We start from the raw sequence: 15,492 nt of genomic DNA, 5'->3' as shown, positions 1-15,492 counted from the left end.
AGGAACAAGGAGAAATAAAGATGTTTCTCCTCGTTACGCCTCTCCTGGGACAGCGTATCTTTGTGGCGCATTCCTAGGTCTACCAGTTCTGTTAAATCTGGGGGTGAGTCAAAAACCATGGTCTTTTTGTGGGAACACCCACGCAACCCATGAAATGCCTTCCTAGGGCGCTGTAATGCAATGCAGGGATTTGTGCTGGGTTGTGTGGCGCATAAATAACATGTACAGTTTGCGTCACTCTTGCACCATGTTGCGTGCTGTGAGAGTGATGCAAACTAGCTCATAAATAGGCCCCTGAATATGTAGTTCCTTAAAAGAGGCAGCAGAAAATATCTAAAAACACCATAATATTTTCAAAAAAACATAACTTACAAGATTGTTTGGACAGAAGCACTATGACAGGGACATACACGTTCATTCAAATTTCTAAGAGAAAGCTAATTGGACCAGCTCTAAACCCCAATAGAAGTGCCCGCCTCCAGCTACTCATACTAAGTTGAAGTAAGGCTCCTTGTCAGCATCAGACTTTAATATTGCATATTGTTGAATCAATGGTTCTCTAAATTCATCACTTTCCCTTAGTAAGCCTCAATTATCCAAAAACACAAATTTAATATCCATCTTATCATTTTGCATATAGTTAGTTAAAGCCGGCTAAGATGGCTGCAACTTGAATGAGCTGCGCTAGCCACCGAGTGCAAGCCCGTTAAATCTGCCATTATTCAAAATTTCCGAGTGCTCCCCTAGAGAGAGGATTAGTGGTCCGGGATCTCGCAGCAACCCTTTAGGCGAGCTGCGGACCGGCTGGAGGGCAGCAGACTGACCATATAATCAATGGTTGCAGAACCTGGTGTGGATAATGCAGCCCCCGGGGAAAGCAGGTCGGCAGACCAGTCTTTTCCCCGGGGAGTTCGCGCGAGGCTTAGGACAGGCAGGAAGTAGTTAGGGGTTAGGTCAGGGGTGGGAGGGGTTAGGAGGCTATTTAGGGGGACAGGAGGGGAATGACTTCCTTTTCCTGTCCCCGGTGCCCCGGGGAGAAGTCAGTTTTTGGAGTGTAGGCAGAGTGTGATTTAGGTAGGCGGAGTGCTATTTACTGTATTGGACGTCGCAACTGGTGCCCCAGTGCGACGATTAGGTCAGTTTACTGTGTCCACAGTTAGGCGGGGTGCTATTTAGTTTTAAATTTGACGTGTCGCCACTGGTGCTCCGGTGCGGCGAGCGTAGGTGCCAAACCTCACGCATCTCACGGACGGACCGAGCGCGGGTGCCAAACCTCACGCATCTCGCGGACGGAACGAGCGCTCATTTTCTATAATGGCAACGCCTGATACAGAGGCAGTGCGGGCTGCGCTACTAGTGCTTGGCCGGGCTGGGAGGGCGGATCTCCTCCAGCCCGGTGTCCTGGACCAGGTGTGGGTCGGTATGACACGCCCGCCTAGGTCAGCGTCTGCGGGGGTGGCTGCTGTTGCCGCAGCATGTAGGGATGAGCCCTCTGGGGCTCGTAAAGGAGTGCTCAAGAAGGGGAAGGGTAAGAAGCAGCAGGAGGCCCCCAAGAAAAGGGGGAGGCGACTGAGCCTCCCTGCCAGGGTTGAGTCCGGGGACGCGGTCCTGGAGGAGGAGGGAGGGGCCGGAGGGGAAGGGCTCATGGGCCCCAAGCGTGCCGTTGGGGAGCCCGGGCAGGGCCAGGCTTCGCTGGTGTCACAGGCCAGGGTGTCTAGGAGCTTGGGTCAGTTGGTAGGGTATGACGAGAGCAGTGAGGGCAGTGGGGGGGAGGACCTGGATGATTGGGAGGTGGCGGCTGGAGAGGAGTTTGCTCTCACGCTGTCAGGCGGAGAGTCCGGGGGAGAGGAAGGGTTCACCATCCTTGAGCAGCCTGTCGACCTTTCGGGGGGCCGGAAAGGGGTTGTGAGGCACCAGGGTTCTAAGGGCAAGGGCCCTCTGAAGGCACAGCAGCAGGTGGGAGTAGGGCAGGCGGCGGGGAGTGCTACGGCACCCGTGCCCGGGAAGGGAGGCCTGGGGGAGTCGGGGCAGTCTTCCATGTTCGACAGGTGGGTGCACATGACCGAGGAGGAGAGGGCCCGCGACCAGCGTCGCGTCATTGCAGAATACGAGAAGGAGTGGCAGCGCTTATGCGACGCCAGGGAGGCGAAGGCGGGTGGGGTGCCCAAGGGCGATGGGGCCCAGGCACCTGTGCATGGTCGGGGCCGGCTGGGGGTCGAGGAAAGGGGGCCCCAGGGGCTCAAGGTCAGTGGGTATGGGTGGAAGGTTCAGGGACTGCCTTGACGGATCAGAGACCTGGTGGCACCGGGGCCTCCCCGAGCGCATACGGCTCGGTGGGGGTGGGAACAAGCCAGCAGGGATAGCTGGCAGAGGCCGGGGTGGGCTGGCAGGGCGCAAACCGGACTCCAAACGCCGGGACGAAAAAGCAGGGGGGTCCGCGGCGGCCTGCCCTCCAACGAGGGAGCGGGCACCGGTGATGTTGGAGTGCGAATTTATGCCTGGAGTGAAAGGGAAAGGAGCTAACAGAGTTGTGACAGAAGTGGTGCCGCTGGATGTGCAGGATGAGTGGTTGGACTATGAGGATGAAGAGGATGATTTGGAAGAGGGTGAGTTGCGTGAACCTGAAAGTGTGTGCAAGGCTAGGGTGGCAACGGCCAAGGTTGGTGCTTTCCTGGAGGCACGGGACGGCGCCAGTCGGGCCCGCAGAGGGAGTTCGAAGCCGGCGGACGCACGGCGGCAGGAGAGGGACGCTCCTACAACTTTGTCAGGTGAGGGCGCTTGGTGGGACGCCTGGATGGAAGGGGGGAAAGGGGGAAGGAAGAAGCCCTGCCGGTCGGTAGGGGTGGGGGATGGGTCTGTGCGGTCTGGGACCCCAGGTGGGGTGGTGCCTGTGACGGCGGATGGGGGGAAGCAGGTCGCGACGGCCAGCACGCAGACTGACAAGGCGGAAGACATGGAGGGAAAGGGGCTGAGAAGCTTCGGAAGAAGTTGCCATACATGGGGCGGGCGATGCCTCTGGGGTCACATTTGTCGGACAAAACGAGGGCAAGGATCTGGAGGCATGAATATGTTGATGTGTTTAAGCTCCTGCATAGGGAGATTCAGGCGAAGGAGGGGTCTAAAGAGGAGGAGTGGGAATTGACCAGGCAGCCGAGAGTGCCGGTAACGATGGAGAATTGGACGTCGGCTTTTTGATTTACGCGAGTATTTATTGTGAGAAGTACGGGGATCGGGCGATTGCGTTGTTCAAGTATATGGATGTGATCAGGAAGGTGCAGCTTCATTTCGGGGGTTTTGCATGGTTGAGCTACGACGAGGAGTTCAGGGCCAGGGTCAGTGTTCATCCTGACAAGCCGTGGGGGGACGTAGACCAGGAACTCTGGATTCAGTGGATGTCTTCGACAAAGGCCGCGGCGTCTACGCATACGGCCAGCGGTCTTCCGGTCACTTATCGGTCTTTTCAGCCGCGCCCCGCCCAGTCTGGGGCGGGTAGTCAGGGAGCTGCAGGTGGACAAGCCAACCAGGCTGTGTGGTCTGGGACAGCAGGGCAACAGTACAAGCCAGCCACTTCCGGGGCCTGCTGGGGGTTCAATAAAGGTTTCTGCAACCGTCCCTCCTGTAAGTTTAAACATGAATGTTCGAAGTGCGGGGGGCGTCACCCAGTCACACAGTGCCTCACCCTGGCTACGCCATCAGAGCAGTGGAAATTTGCCAAGGGTAAGGGGCAGCCTGGGCCAAAGGGCCCATACTCCGGTTAAGGTGGAGGCTATGGGTCCATGGCTCTCCCGGTACCCTGGTAAGGAGGCGGCGCTGCGTTTGTACAGGGGTTTTGTGGAAGGTTTTCGAAATGGATATCAGGGGCCTAGGGAGAGGCATTGAGCTGAGAACTTGCGGTCCGCCAAGGAATTGCCGGAGGTTGTGGCGCGTAAGCTGGAGAAGGAGGTTTCGGAGGGCAGGATTGCAGGTCCTTTTACTGATTGGCCGATGTCGGATCTCATTGTCTCGCCCTTGGGGGTGGTGGCCAAGAAAGAGCCTGGGGAATTCAGATTGATTCATCACTTTTCTTGGCCGTAAGGTGGGTCTGTGAATGATTTTATCGCAGAGGAGAACTCCAGAGTGCTGTATGCGTCGGTGGATGATGCAATTGGTCTGGTGAGGTCCTGCGGGAGGGGGGCAGAGTTGGCCAAGTGTGACATCAAGTCAGCCTTTCGCCTTCTCCCCATTCATCCAGCGGATTTCCACTTGTTGGGCATGCAGTTTGACGGGGCCCTCTTTGTGGACTTGGTGTTGCCGATGGGTTGTGCGATTTCCTGCGCGCTCTTCGAGACTTTCAGCTCCTTTTTGCAGTGGGCCTTTGTGGACCGCAGTAGGCACCGGCTGGTGTCCCACTATTTGGTTGACTTTCTGTTCGTGGGCGTGGGTCGCTCTGGAGAATGTGGAACGGCTCTGCAGCAGTTTCAGTTGTTGGCACAGGATTTTGGGGTGCCGTTGGCACCGGAGAAGATGGAGGGGCCCAGTTGTTGCTTAACACTCCTTGGTATTGAGTTGGATTCGGTAACTTGGCAGGCGCGTTTACCAGTGAAGAAGGTGGCTGAGATGCAGGATGCGTTGAGAGGCGCGCTAGAGGTCCGGAAGATGGATTTGAGGTCTGTGCAGCATTTGTTGGGGTTGTTGAACTTTGCCTGCAGAGTGGTGAGGGCTGGGAGGACGTTTTGTAGGCGGCTCGGCATGGCCATGTCGGGCGTTGCCCTCCCACACCACAGGGTCAGGGTCACGCTGGGGGTCCTGTCGGACTTGCGAGTGTGGCTGGTGTTCCTGGAGGACTTCAATGGTGTGTCTTTGGATTTTGCGCGGGACAGGATGGTGTGGCAGGTACAACTCTACTCGGACTCGGCGGGAGCGGCAGGTTTCGGGATCTTCTCGCACGGTCGCTGGTGTGTGGAACAGTGGCCAGCTCACTGGCTGCGCCAGGGCAGGAGCATTGTGTTTTTGGAGTTTTTTCCCTTGTTAGTTGCACTGCTGGTGTGGGGCCCAGAATTCAAGAACAGGTCGGTGTTGTTTCATGTGGACAATATGACGGTGGTGTACTTGGTGAACAACCAAAAAGCGAGGGACCTGCGAGTGCTGCGCTTGCTGCGAAGTTTCATGCTGCTGTGTCTGCGTTTCAATGTGCTGTTTCGCGCGCAACATGTGCCTGGTGCGAGTAACGAAATTGCGGATGCGTTATCTCGTTCGCAGTGGCAGCGCTTCAGGAAGCTGGCGCCGGGAGCGGAAGCTTGCATGACCAAGGTGCCGGAGGGTACCTGGGCATGGGGGGAGTGAGAGTGGTTGGTTTGGTTGAGAAGTCCTTGGCGGAATCCACTAGGCGGGCGTACAGATTGGCGTGGGCTGAGTTTGGGGACTTGGTGGGTTGGGGGAAGGATGCAGGGAGGTTGCACAGAGAGGTGTGTGAGCAAAGGGTGGTGCACTTTGTGTTGGACTGCATGGATAGGGGATTGTCGCAGACGACGATTGCTGGCAAGTTTGCGGGAGTTTCTTTCTACAGCATGGTGTATTTGGGTTTTTACTCCGGCTAGATCGGATCTGCTGAGTCGAATGTTGAAGCATTGGGGGCGGGTGCGGGCGGAAATGGGTGGGGGGGAGTTGCCCCGTGATGCAGTCAAGTTTGACTTGTTGGAGAAGGTTTTGAAGGAGTTGCATTTCTGTTGTTACGATGAGGAGGAGGTGGTGTTGTTTTGCCTGTGCATGATCTGGATGTTTTTTGGAGCATTTCGTGTGTCAGAGTTGCTAGGGACCCGTGGGGCGCCGGGTCGGATGTTTGCAGATGTGCGTGTGGATGGGGTGCGATTGGGCATCCGGTTGGGGCATTCTAAGATGGACCAGGTGGGGCGGGGCAAGTGGGTATGGTTGTCGGGGAGTGGGTCTGCAAGCGTGTGCCCAGTGCGAGAGTGGCTGGGGTTTTGTGGCCAAGTGCGGAGTTCTGAGGGGAGATTTTTGTGCACGCGTCGCGGAAGCGCTTGACGTCATTCCAGTTGCTGGCTGTTCTGCGGATGGCTTTGAGGAGACTGGGCAGGGATCCGGCTCCCTTTGGCACGCATTAGTTTCGGATTGGGGCAGCCACTGCGGCGGCAGGCTTGGGTTGGTCGTGGGAGAAGATCCGAAGGATTGGTCGCTGGCGGTCGCGGTGCTGTGAGCGCTATGTGCGCAAGTGAGGGCGCGGGGCGTGCTGCTTGGACGGCTGCGCTGCTTGTCATTTTCCTTCTTATGCTTTGGTACTAATCTCTTTCTCTTCATAGGTTGTGTTCGTGGAGCAGGGGCCAAGACGGTCACTTGGGTCGTTGGGCATTCTTTTGTGCACTGGGCTTCGAAATACGCTGACAGGCAGGTGTACGGCCGTAGCCTGGGCCTGAGGAGCAGCCATCACGAAGTACAATGGTTCGGTAAGAGTGGAATGCACTGGGGTGAACTGTTGCCGTGGCTAACAAGGAAAGTGTCGCTGCTGGGCTGCTCGGACATGCTTATCATCCACCTGGGGGAAAATGACTTGGTGAAGCAATCGGGGGTGTCACTGTTGCATTTGATGCAGAGGGATTTGGAGGCGATGAAACGCAATCTGGCTGGCGCCTGTATTGTGTGGACTGAATTTGTGCCACGGAGGATCTGGAGGGGTGCACTCAAGCCTGCGGCCGTTGAAAGGGCCCACAGAAAATTGAACAGGGCTATGAGACTCTTTTGTGCGGATCAGGGTATCAAAGTGCTGGCTCATGTCGGGCTTCAGCTGGAACAGCCACTTCTTTTCAGGGACGACGGCGTGCACCTTTCTCACATGGGAAATGCATTTTACCTGATGGAGCTGCGGGATCTGATTAGTTTTTTGTGGAACAAATCGATATGGTGTAAGAGGGACTGAGTTCGAAAGGTGCATGCTTGATTGGGCAGGTAACCGCTCTCCGGGGGTTCCCTGGGTGGCAGGAACTGGGAGGGGTGGGGAGTCCATGACGGGCAGAATAACCCTTCCAGGGAGGGGTTACAGGTGCAGGATGGGAGAGAGTGGTAGACGGGAGTGCGATGGATGGAAATGGCGGAGGAGTTGGAAAGTGAAAAGGGGAAGTGAATGAGATGCAAAGTGGTTGTGGTGTGATTTGGGAGTGGCTGGTGGAGCACGTGAGTGGATGATGGGTGAAAGGCAGGATGTTGGGGGGATTGTTTAAGTTAATGATGTTATGTTTATTTGTGAATGTCATGCCTGTCCTAATAAATGGCCTTTTACGCAAACTGATGCGTGGAGTGGTTATTGCGTGATGCGGCCCCTGGGGAAAGCAGGTCGGCAGACCAGTCTTTTCCCCCGGGGAGTTCGCACAAGGCTTAGGACAGGCAGGAAGTAGTTAGGGGTTAGGTCAGGGTTGGGAGGGGTTAGGAGGCTATTTAGGGGGACAGGAGGGGAACGACTTCCTTTTCCTGTCCCCGGTGCCTCAGGGAGAAGTCAGTTTTTGCCACCCACCCACCTTACATAGCTGAAGGGGGACGCTGGGTGTTTTGTTGAAGTTGCCAAGTTGGGCAACATGGCAGTTTAGGACAGGATGGCACAATAAGGGGTGTTTCCGGGAACTGGGAGGGGTGGGGAGTCCATGACGGGCAGAATCACCCTTCCAGGGAGGGGGTTACAGGTGCAGGATGGGAGAGAGTGGTAGACGGGAGTGCGATGGATGGAAATGACGGAGGAGTTGGAAAGTGAAAAGGGGAAGTGAATGAGATGCAAAGAGGTTGTGGTGTGATTTGGGAGTGGCTGATGGAGCACGTGAGTGGATGATGGGTGAAAGGCAGGATGCTGGGGGGATTGTTTAAGTTAATGATGTTATGTTTCTTTGTGAATGTCATGCCTGTCCTAATAAATGGCCTTTTACGCAAACTGATGCGTGGAGTGGTTATTGCGCGAGATGGCGACACCCTATCAGGCATGAGGAAAACTAACCCGGGCGCGCAACTTTAAGAGTGTGCGGGGGCCTAAATATCAGTAACTGCTCCGGAGGCTGTGATCAGGGGGACGGTGGAGGGCCCTCCTCCCCCGACTGCGCTGTTCTGGGCGGTAAGACGAACAACATACATAGGCAGAGAGACGCTGTCTCATCTTAGCGAGACAAGGTGGGGGACACCCCACATCTGGAGGTAGGAAACAGGCGGACGCTGCAGGGCCGGTGCGGCTGCTATCAGACTGCCAGCCTGTGTTGATCTCTCCTGTCCAATACAATATTGACCAGGCTATTGGAGTCCCCGGGTGCGGAAAAAACAGATATGCGCCCGCAGGAAGAGATTTCCCTGATCCACAGATATAGTGCAAATTACAGATAACGCTGTTAAGCGAGGTTCCTTTGGATTTGCCTTCGGATCCTTTAATTCCCAGGGCAACATCTATGATTCATTTAGAAGGAGTTGACACTTGTTTAGAAGCAGTCTACAAAGTCGCAGTTTAGATGGTTACTACAAAAAGAAACACATGCAATAGAAAGTACACTACCACGTCCTCCCGGGTGCCCTGCCTCCGTTGCCTAGAGGCCATTGCTGGAATTATAGTGCATAGACCCAAACTTTCAGGGAGCGGCGGCGATGGGACTTTGGCACCCGAAGGGGCATGGAGTGAAATAGTAGTGGTGCTTGCCCAACTGAGGCACAGGACAAGTCTGTGAGTCCACATTCCCTAGGCCCTGGCGAGGCTGAACAGACCTAAAACTTCACTGAAGGTATGTGAAGTGTGCTGGAGCCTGTGCCATACATTAATTGGGCCACACTAGCTGAGAGACGGGTGGGGCCTAGACGGGGAAAGACTGGGTGATCCTGTGGTGCCTTACACGGGCGAACCTACTGCAAAGGAGCTACAGCGAGAAATCACTGCAGTCTCCCTGAGTGACACCACTGAAGAACCTCACGTCTCAAGATTGTAAAGAGATAAACGTGAACGCCAGGCCGCGTACAGCGACCGGAGCCTCTCGCACATGGGCCAGGGGAGAAGCTGGCCCACTGTCAACACCAAAGAGCGATCGGATGGGGCACACGAAAGGAGCAGGAGTGGGCCAAACCAACCCCATCGACAAATACACAGTTAGCATGAGTCATGAAGAGACAGCAGCGTGGGGAACACCAGGACAGATGGGGGAAGAACAAGTCTCAGAACCCTCATTGAAAGATATAATGTGAGTGATAACAGAGCTGCGAGGAACTTTAGAACCAAACTTGGACTCGGTCACTGAAGAGGTCAACCTGCTAAGAGTAAACTTTAGAAAAATGGCGGACAAAATGACCTCTGCAGAGTCCAGTATTGACAGACTACAATCCAAGACTAAACGTCTAGAACAGCAAGTAGTGAAATGAACCAAGAACCAGATGGACATCCTGGCCCGACTGGATGATCAGGAGGGCAGGGCCCGAAGCAACAATAGTCGTGTGGTTGGAGTTCCAGAGGGCATGGAGGGACCGTTGGTGGACCTCTACTTGGAGGACTTGATCTTTGTTTTTTGTTTTGATATTTTATTGAAGAAACAAACAAATCAGAGCCATCATCCAGCAATTAGGCAATAAAATACAGAATCAATAAATCAGGCACATACAGAAAATCATTTTAAAGATCATTGCAGCGTCTTGATCCAGCCCTATCCATTGCCATTTTCACTGAGGGGGAGGCACAGATCTCGCCTCTAAAGACATTCCAGTGTCCCCATTTTTTATCCCACTTCTTGGGGCATCCTCTGACTTTAAATACAGATTTTTCTGCCAGCATGCATCTGTCCATTTCCGCCACCCAACCCACCAGGAGAGGCCACTGCAAGTTTCACCAACAGGAAACCCAAGGCCACCCACTGAAGCTCCATCTCAGTGAGGTCTGTAGCACCCCATATATTAAGAAGCACTTTCTTAGGGGAAAGAGGAACAGGTTTCCCTAACGCCTCTGCCATTTTACGAACCGCTCTGTCCCAGAACTATTGGATAATTGGACATTCCCAGAGGACGTGGTAAAAGGTGCCAGGGCGGCCACAGCCGCGGAGACACATCTCATCCGGGAGTCTTCCCAGTTTGGCCAGGAGGGGGGCGGACATGTATGTTCTGTGCAGAATTTTCAATTGGATCAAGCTGAAGCGGTGATTGATCGCCGTTTCCCTAGGGGACATTAGCGCCGATCTCCAGTCTTCATCGTCTAGGTCTCCCACGTCCTCCTGCCACTTGTCTCGCACGGCCTGGAAGCAGTCAGGCATATTATTGCATAGTTTACGATACGTGCACGATATTGCCTTTGTCTGGAGTGGCTCTGAGAGTAGCCTATCTTCTAGGGGAGTGGCCTCTGGAAGGGAGGAGAGGTCGGGTACAGTGGTCGTGACAGCGTGTGTAATCTAGAGGTATCTGAATGCCTCGGATTGGGTCAGATCGTATTTCTGTTAGAGTTCGGCAAAATCCAATAGCTTCCCCTTATGAATCAAGTCACCTAGAGTGGAAATGACAATCCTGTCCCACCTGTCAAAGCCCTTAAGGTGACAAGGGGAACCCAGCCTTTGGGACACCCAGAGCCGGGTGGCCTGAGTAAATCTATCGGACCAACCTAGGCTTTTAGTAGCCCGGTGCCAGATAGCCACAGTTTGTGTCATGGGTCCCACATACCGATTTCGGGGGAATTCGCAATATAAGGCGCCTAAGTAACCCTCCTGTCCCGTCTGACAGCGCTCTAAATGGAATGCTGTGTTAGCAGGTGACCCGTGGATCCAGGAGTTGGTGGCTACAAGTTGGGAGGCACAATAGTAGAGGCGCATGTTTGGCAAGTCAATACCCCAATCATACCATCCCTGAGTTAGTTTATTCAGGGCAATACGAGGCGCTTTACCGTCCCATAGGAGGAGTCGCAGATCACCCTCCAATGCATGGAAAAGGGAGTCAGAAATTGGGTAGGGACAATTTTGAAGGACATACAAAAAGCGTGGGAGTGCTAGCATTTTGAAGAGAGCTACTCTGCCAGGGAGGGACAAGGGCAGCGTACGCCAGTGGGAAATGTCACTATGGAGCCTCTGGAGAGGACCCTTTAGGTTATGTTCGTAAAAGAGTTTGGGATCAGGAGTTACAAAAATACCCAGGTACTTGAAACCATTGTTGGCCACAGCAATGGAGAAACCCCTCTGGAGCACGGGTGGTGGGCCGTGGAGACTAAACAGGGCCAACTTGGACCAGTTGATTGAAAAACCAGAGTATTTCCCGCAATTCCTAATGACATGAAACAGACTGTTGATGGAGGATCTGGGGGAGGAGACATACACAAGAACGTCATCCGCATATAGGGACATTTTATCAGTCGTATCTTCATTCCATTTCATCCCTTTGATTGAGGTATCTGTACGGATCCAATGGGCTACAGGTTCCAATGTAAGCACAAATAAGAGGGGAGAGAGGGGACATCCCTGCCTGGTTCCCCTATGCAGTTGGAATTGTCTGGATGTATGAGCGTTAACTCGCACCTGGCCTAACAAGTTGGTGTATAGCAATCGGACCCATTGGATAAAAACTGGGCCAAAGCCAAAACGCTTCAGGACATCAAAAAGGTAGGACCACTCTATGGAGTCGAATGCTAGAGTGGCATCTAGGGACAGAATTGCAGCATTTTCTTGTATATAGGGTTGCCTGCCCATTACGTTATGGAGTCTACGGAGGTTTAAAGCCGTGTTCCGACCCGGAAGGAATCCTGACTGATAGTCATGCACCAGGGAGGGAAGGACTGTAAGGAGTCTGGTGGCCAGAAGTTTGGCCAGAATCTTAACCTCAGCGTTAATGAGAGAAATCGGCCTTAAAGGGCCACAGTCAGTGGGCGGCTTATTGGGCTTATGAATGACTGCTATGGAAGCTAGATGCTGGTCCAGTGGCAAACTGCCACGTTCAAGACTTTCCTCAAACATAGCTTTTAGGTGAGGAATCACTTCTTGGGCCATCCCCTTGAGGAATTCGATGGGGACACCATTAGGCCCCATAGCCTTGCCCGAGTTGATAGAAAAAAAGGGCTCTCGTAGGCTCCTCAGTTGTGAGGGCAGCGTCCATAGCCTCCCTATCCGAATCAGAGATAGTGGTTAATCGCATCTCCTCTAGAAGGAGGCGGGATTAGTCCATAGAGTAGTATGCTTTTGAGGAGTAGACCTCTTCTAGGTGGTCTGCAAATGCCTCGGCTATGTCCTGCGGGTCTGTGATACGCGAGGCATCAGGTCGAATCAGTAGCAGCACCCATCTAGATCCCTGTTAGCGGCGTTCCAACCAAGTGAGCATTTTACCTGCTCTGTCTCCTAGCTCATAGACTCGGTGGCGAGTTTGCAACAGTTTCGCCTGAGCCTTTTCTAAGGCCAGCATTCTGTATTCCATTTGTTTCAGTTGGAGACGGGCAGCGGATTCAACGGATGGGGCAGTGTTAAGGTCAGATTCTAAGTTGAGCATCTCTGACTCCGTTTGAAGAAACAGTTTGGCCTGCTTGTGTTGATAGCCAACTTTGAGAGCGATCGCCCTCCCCTTAATGACAGCTTTATATGCTTCCCAGATTGTAATGGCCGATTGGACTGAACCAAGGTTCTCGGCAAAATAATATTCAGTATGTTCGAGCAGGCTGTCCCTGATGCCAGGAATTTTCAGGAGCCAAGGTTTGATAACTATGGGACCCCTGGTCACCTGTCGGTGGTAGGTGAGTTCGACAGTAAGAGGAGAGTGATCCGAGATACCTCGGGGGAGCCCCTTTGGATTGCGAAAGAGGCCAATGTCTGCCGTATGGCAAAGGATATAGTCTATACGGGACATACTGTTGTGGGCGTTGGAATAATGTGTAAAATACGGGGTATCGGGGTGGGACACTCGCCAGAGGTCTTCTAAGCCCATCGCCCGTGTAAATTCCAGGAGGTCCGAACACTGTTTATGGGAGCCACGTTGGGGGTGTCTATCTAAAGCGTCATCTGTCGTCATGTTAAAGTCTCCACCTATAACCAGTGTACCTTGGGGGAGGTCTAACAGCAGTCGTTCTAGAGTCGTCAGGGCGTCTTTGCTCAGTGCTGGCGGGATGTAGGCTGAGATAATGTTTAGGTGTCGCCCCTCCCACTTACAAAAAGGGGGTGGTGATGAACAGAGTGTCTGAGTTAAACAGACCACTCTTACCCAGTCCAAAGATCAGGGCTTGATCCATCACCGTTATTTATCTCACTGCCCCATCCCAGCTCAGAACCTGGCTATATGCAAATCAGTCTGTCCCTGGCCCAGTGCATCATGGGAACAGGGCAGACTAAACTACCAAGCCAATTCTTCACCAGAAAGGAAACAAGCTACCGGGGACCGGTTTCTGGCATTTCAGCCTTCTTCGGCCCGGCTTGCTTGAATCCTGATGGAGCAGTGAGAAAGGGACTCATGTCTGAGTATACCCTGCCACACCTATAGTGGCCAAAAACGATTTACAAAAAGGGGGTGGTGATGAACAGAGTGTCTGAGTTAAACAGACCACTCTTACCCAGTCCAAAGATCAGGGCTTGATCCATCACCGTTATTTATCTCACTGCCCCATCCCAGCTCAGAACCTGGCTATATGCAAATCAGTCTGTCCCTGGCCCAGTGCATCATGGGAACAGGGCAGACTAAACTACCAAGCCAATTCTTCACCAGAAAGGAAACAAGCTACCGGGGACCGGTTTCTGGCATTTCAGCCTTCTTCGGCCCGGCTTGCTTGAATCCTGATGGAGCAGTGAGAAAGGGACTCATGTCTGAGTATACCCTGCCACACCTATAGTGGCCAAAAACGATTTACAAAAAGGGGGTGGTGATGAACAGAGTGTCTGAGTTAAACAGACCACTCTTACCCAGTCCAAAGATCAGGGCTTGATCCATCACCGTTATTTATCTCACTGCCGCATCCCAGCTCAGAACCTGGCTATATGCAAATCAGTCTGTCCCTGGCCCAGTGCATCATGGGAACAGGGCAGACTAAACTACCAAGCCAATTCTTCACCAGAAAGGAAACAAGCTACCGGGGACCGGTTTCTGGCATTTCAGCCTTCTTCGGCCCGGCTTGCTTGAATCCTGATGGAGCAGTGAGAAAGGGACTCATGTCTGAGTATACCCTGCCACACCTATAGTGGCCAAAAACGATTTACAAAAAGGGGGTGGTGATGAACAGAGTGTCTGAGTTAAACAGACCACTCTTACCCAGTCCAAAGATCAGGGCTTGATCCATCACCGTTATTTATCTCACTGCCCCATCCCAGCTCAGAACCTGGCTATATGCAAATCAGTCTGTCCCTGGCCCAGTGCATCATGGGAACAGGGCAGACTAAACTACCAAGCCAATTCTTCACCAGAAAGGAAACAAGCTACCGGGGACCGGTTTCTGGCATTTCAGCCTTCTTCGGCCCGGCTTGCTTGAATCCTGATGGAGCAGTGAGAAAGGGACTCATGTCTGAGTATACCCTGCCACACCTATAGTGGCCAAAAACGATTTACAAAAAGGGGGTGGTGATGAACAGAGTGTCTGAGTTAAACAGACCACTCTTACCCAGTCCAAAGATCAGGGCTTGATCCATCAGCCTGTCCCTGGCCCAGTGCATCATAAGCGTGGAAGGGTATTCTCAGATGTGAGACCCTTGCTCATTGCACCATCAGGATTCAAGCAAACCCCCACTTGGTCTCGGCCACCGCGAAACAGCCCTGAGGGTCAGCCCACGTATTAGTACATGTAAGTGGAAGACTTTTCCTGACGAGGATACCGGTGCCTCGGGAGCCTGAGGTGAATCCCGCATGTATCAGTAGTTTGTACCCCCCTCGGTGGAGTGCTCGGCATGTGTCACCCATCAGGTGTGTCTCCTGGAGTAATACTATATCAGGAGCGTGGCGTTTAAGGTATTGCAACACCACTCCCCTCTTTATCTTACTACCAAGTCCATTGACATTCCACGTCATGAGGGTGAGTGCCCTAGTATGGGTTTGCGTCATGTGTTGTACAGTGAAAGACGTGGGGGATGGATTCTAGCCAACAATTGTGACCGCCGGGAACAAGGGCCAAGGACAGATATCTGTAAAGGATAGGATGGCAATTGAGGCTGGACGGCTGTATCTATTATGCCCATATGCAAGGAGAACTCTGCAATAACTACAAACATCAAAAACAATAAAAAGGGCCATCAGAGATGGCAAAAATCAGAACGGAACCCCCTAGAACCCCTTTCCCACCCAGCCCAATCCCCCTCCCTGCCCCCCTGCCCGGGGACTTGAAACTATCCACTGCCCAACTAGGCGGAGTGCCTGCCGCCCTCCCAAACATCGATGGGGTGTGTGGAGAGCCAAGGGAGCCCTCGCTGTAAGAGAAAAGGATTGTCTAGCCTAGTGCATCTTTAAAAGTACATCAAGAATAGCATTCACATCGTATAGGAAGCAGTGCAACAAGCAGGATGTTCCATAGTATCTGGACCAGCGAAAAGGATATGAGTAGATCAGGAGTGGTCACTAGCC

At 53.3% G+C, this 15,492-nt stretch overlaps 1 protein-coding gene across 1 annotated transcript in view; it reads right to left on the bottom strand.

The window, feature by feature from the left end:
- The window catches only part of LOC147725749 (NXPE family member 4-like), a 209,614-nt gene that overhangs the window by 118,817 nt on the left and 75,305 nt on the right, over positions 1–15,492 (bottom strand). The gene's annotated exons all lie outside the window — the stretch shown is intronic.

This window comes from Lissotriton vulgaris, chromosome 3_2, assembly GCF_964263255.1.
Source record: "Lissotriton vulgaris chromosome 3_2, aLisVul1.2, whole genome shotgun sequence".
Classification (NCBI taxonomy): domain Eukaryota; kingdom Metazoa; phylum Chordata; class Amphibia; order Caudata; family Salamandridae; genus Lissotriton; species Lissotriton vulgaris.
This window is presented reverse-complemented; position numbering and strand designations above follow the sequence as displayed.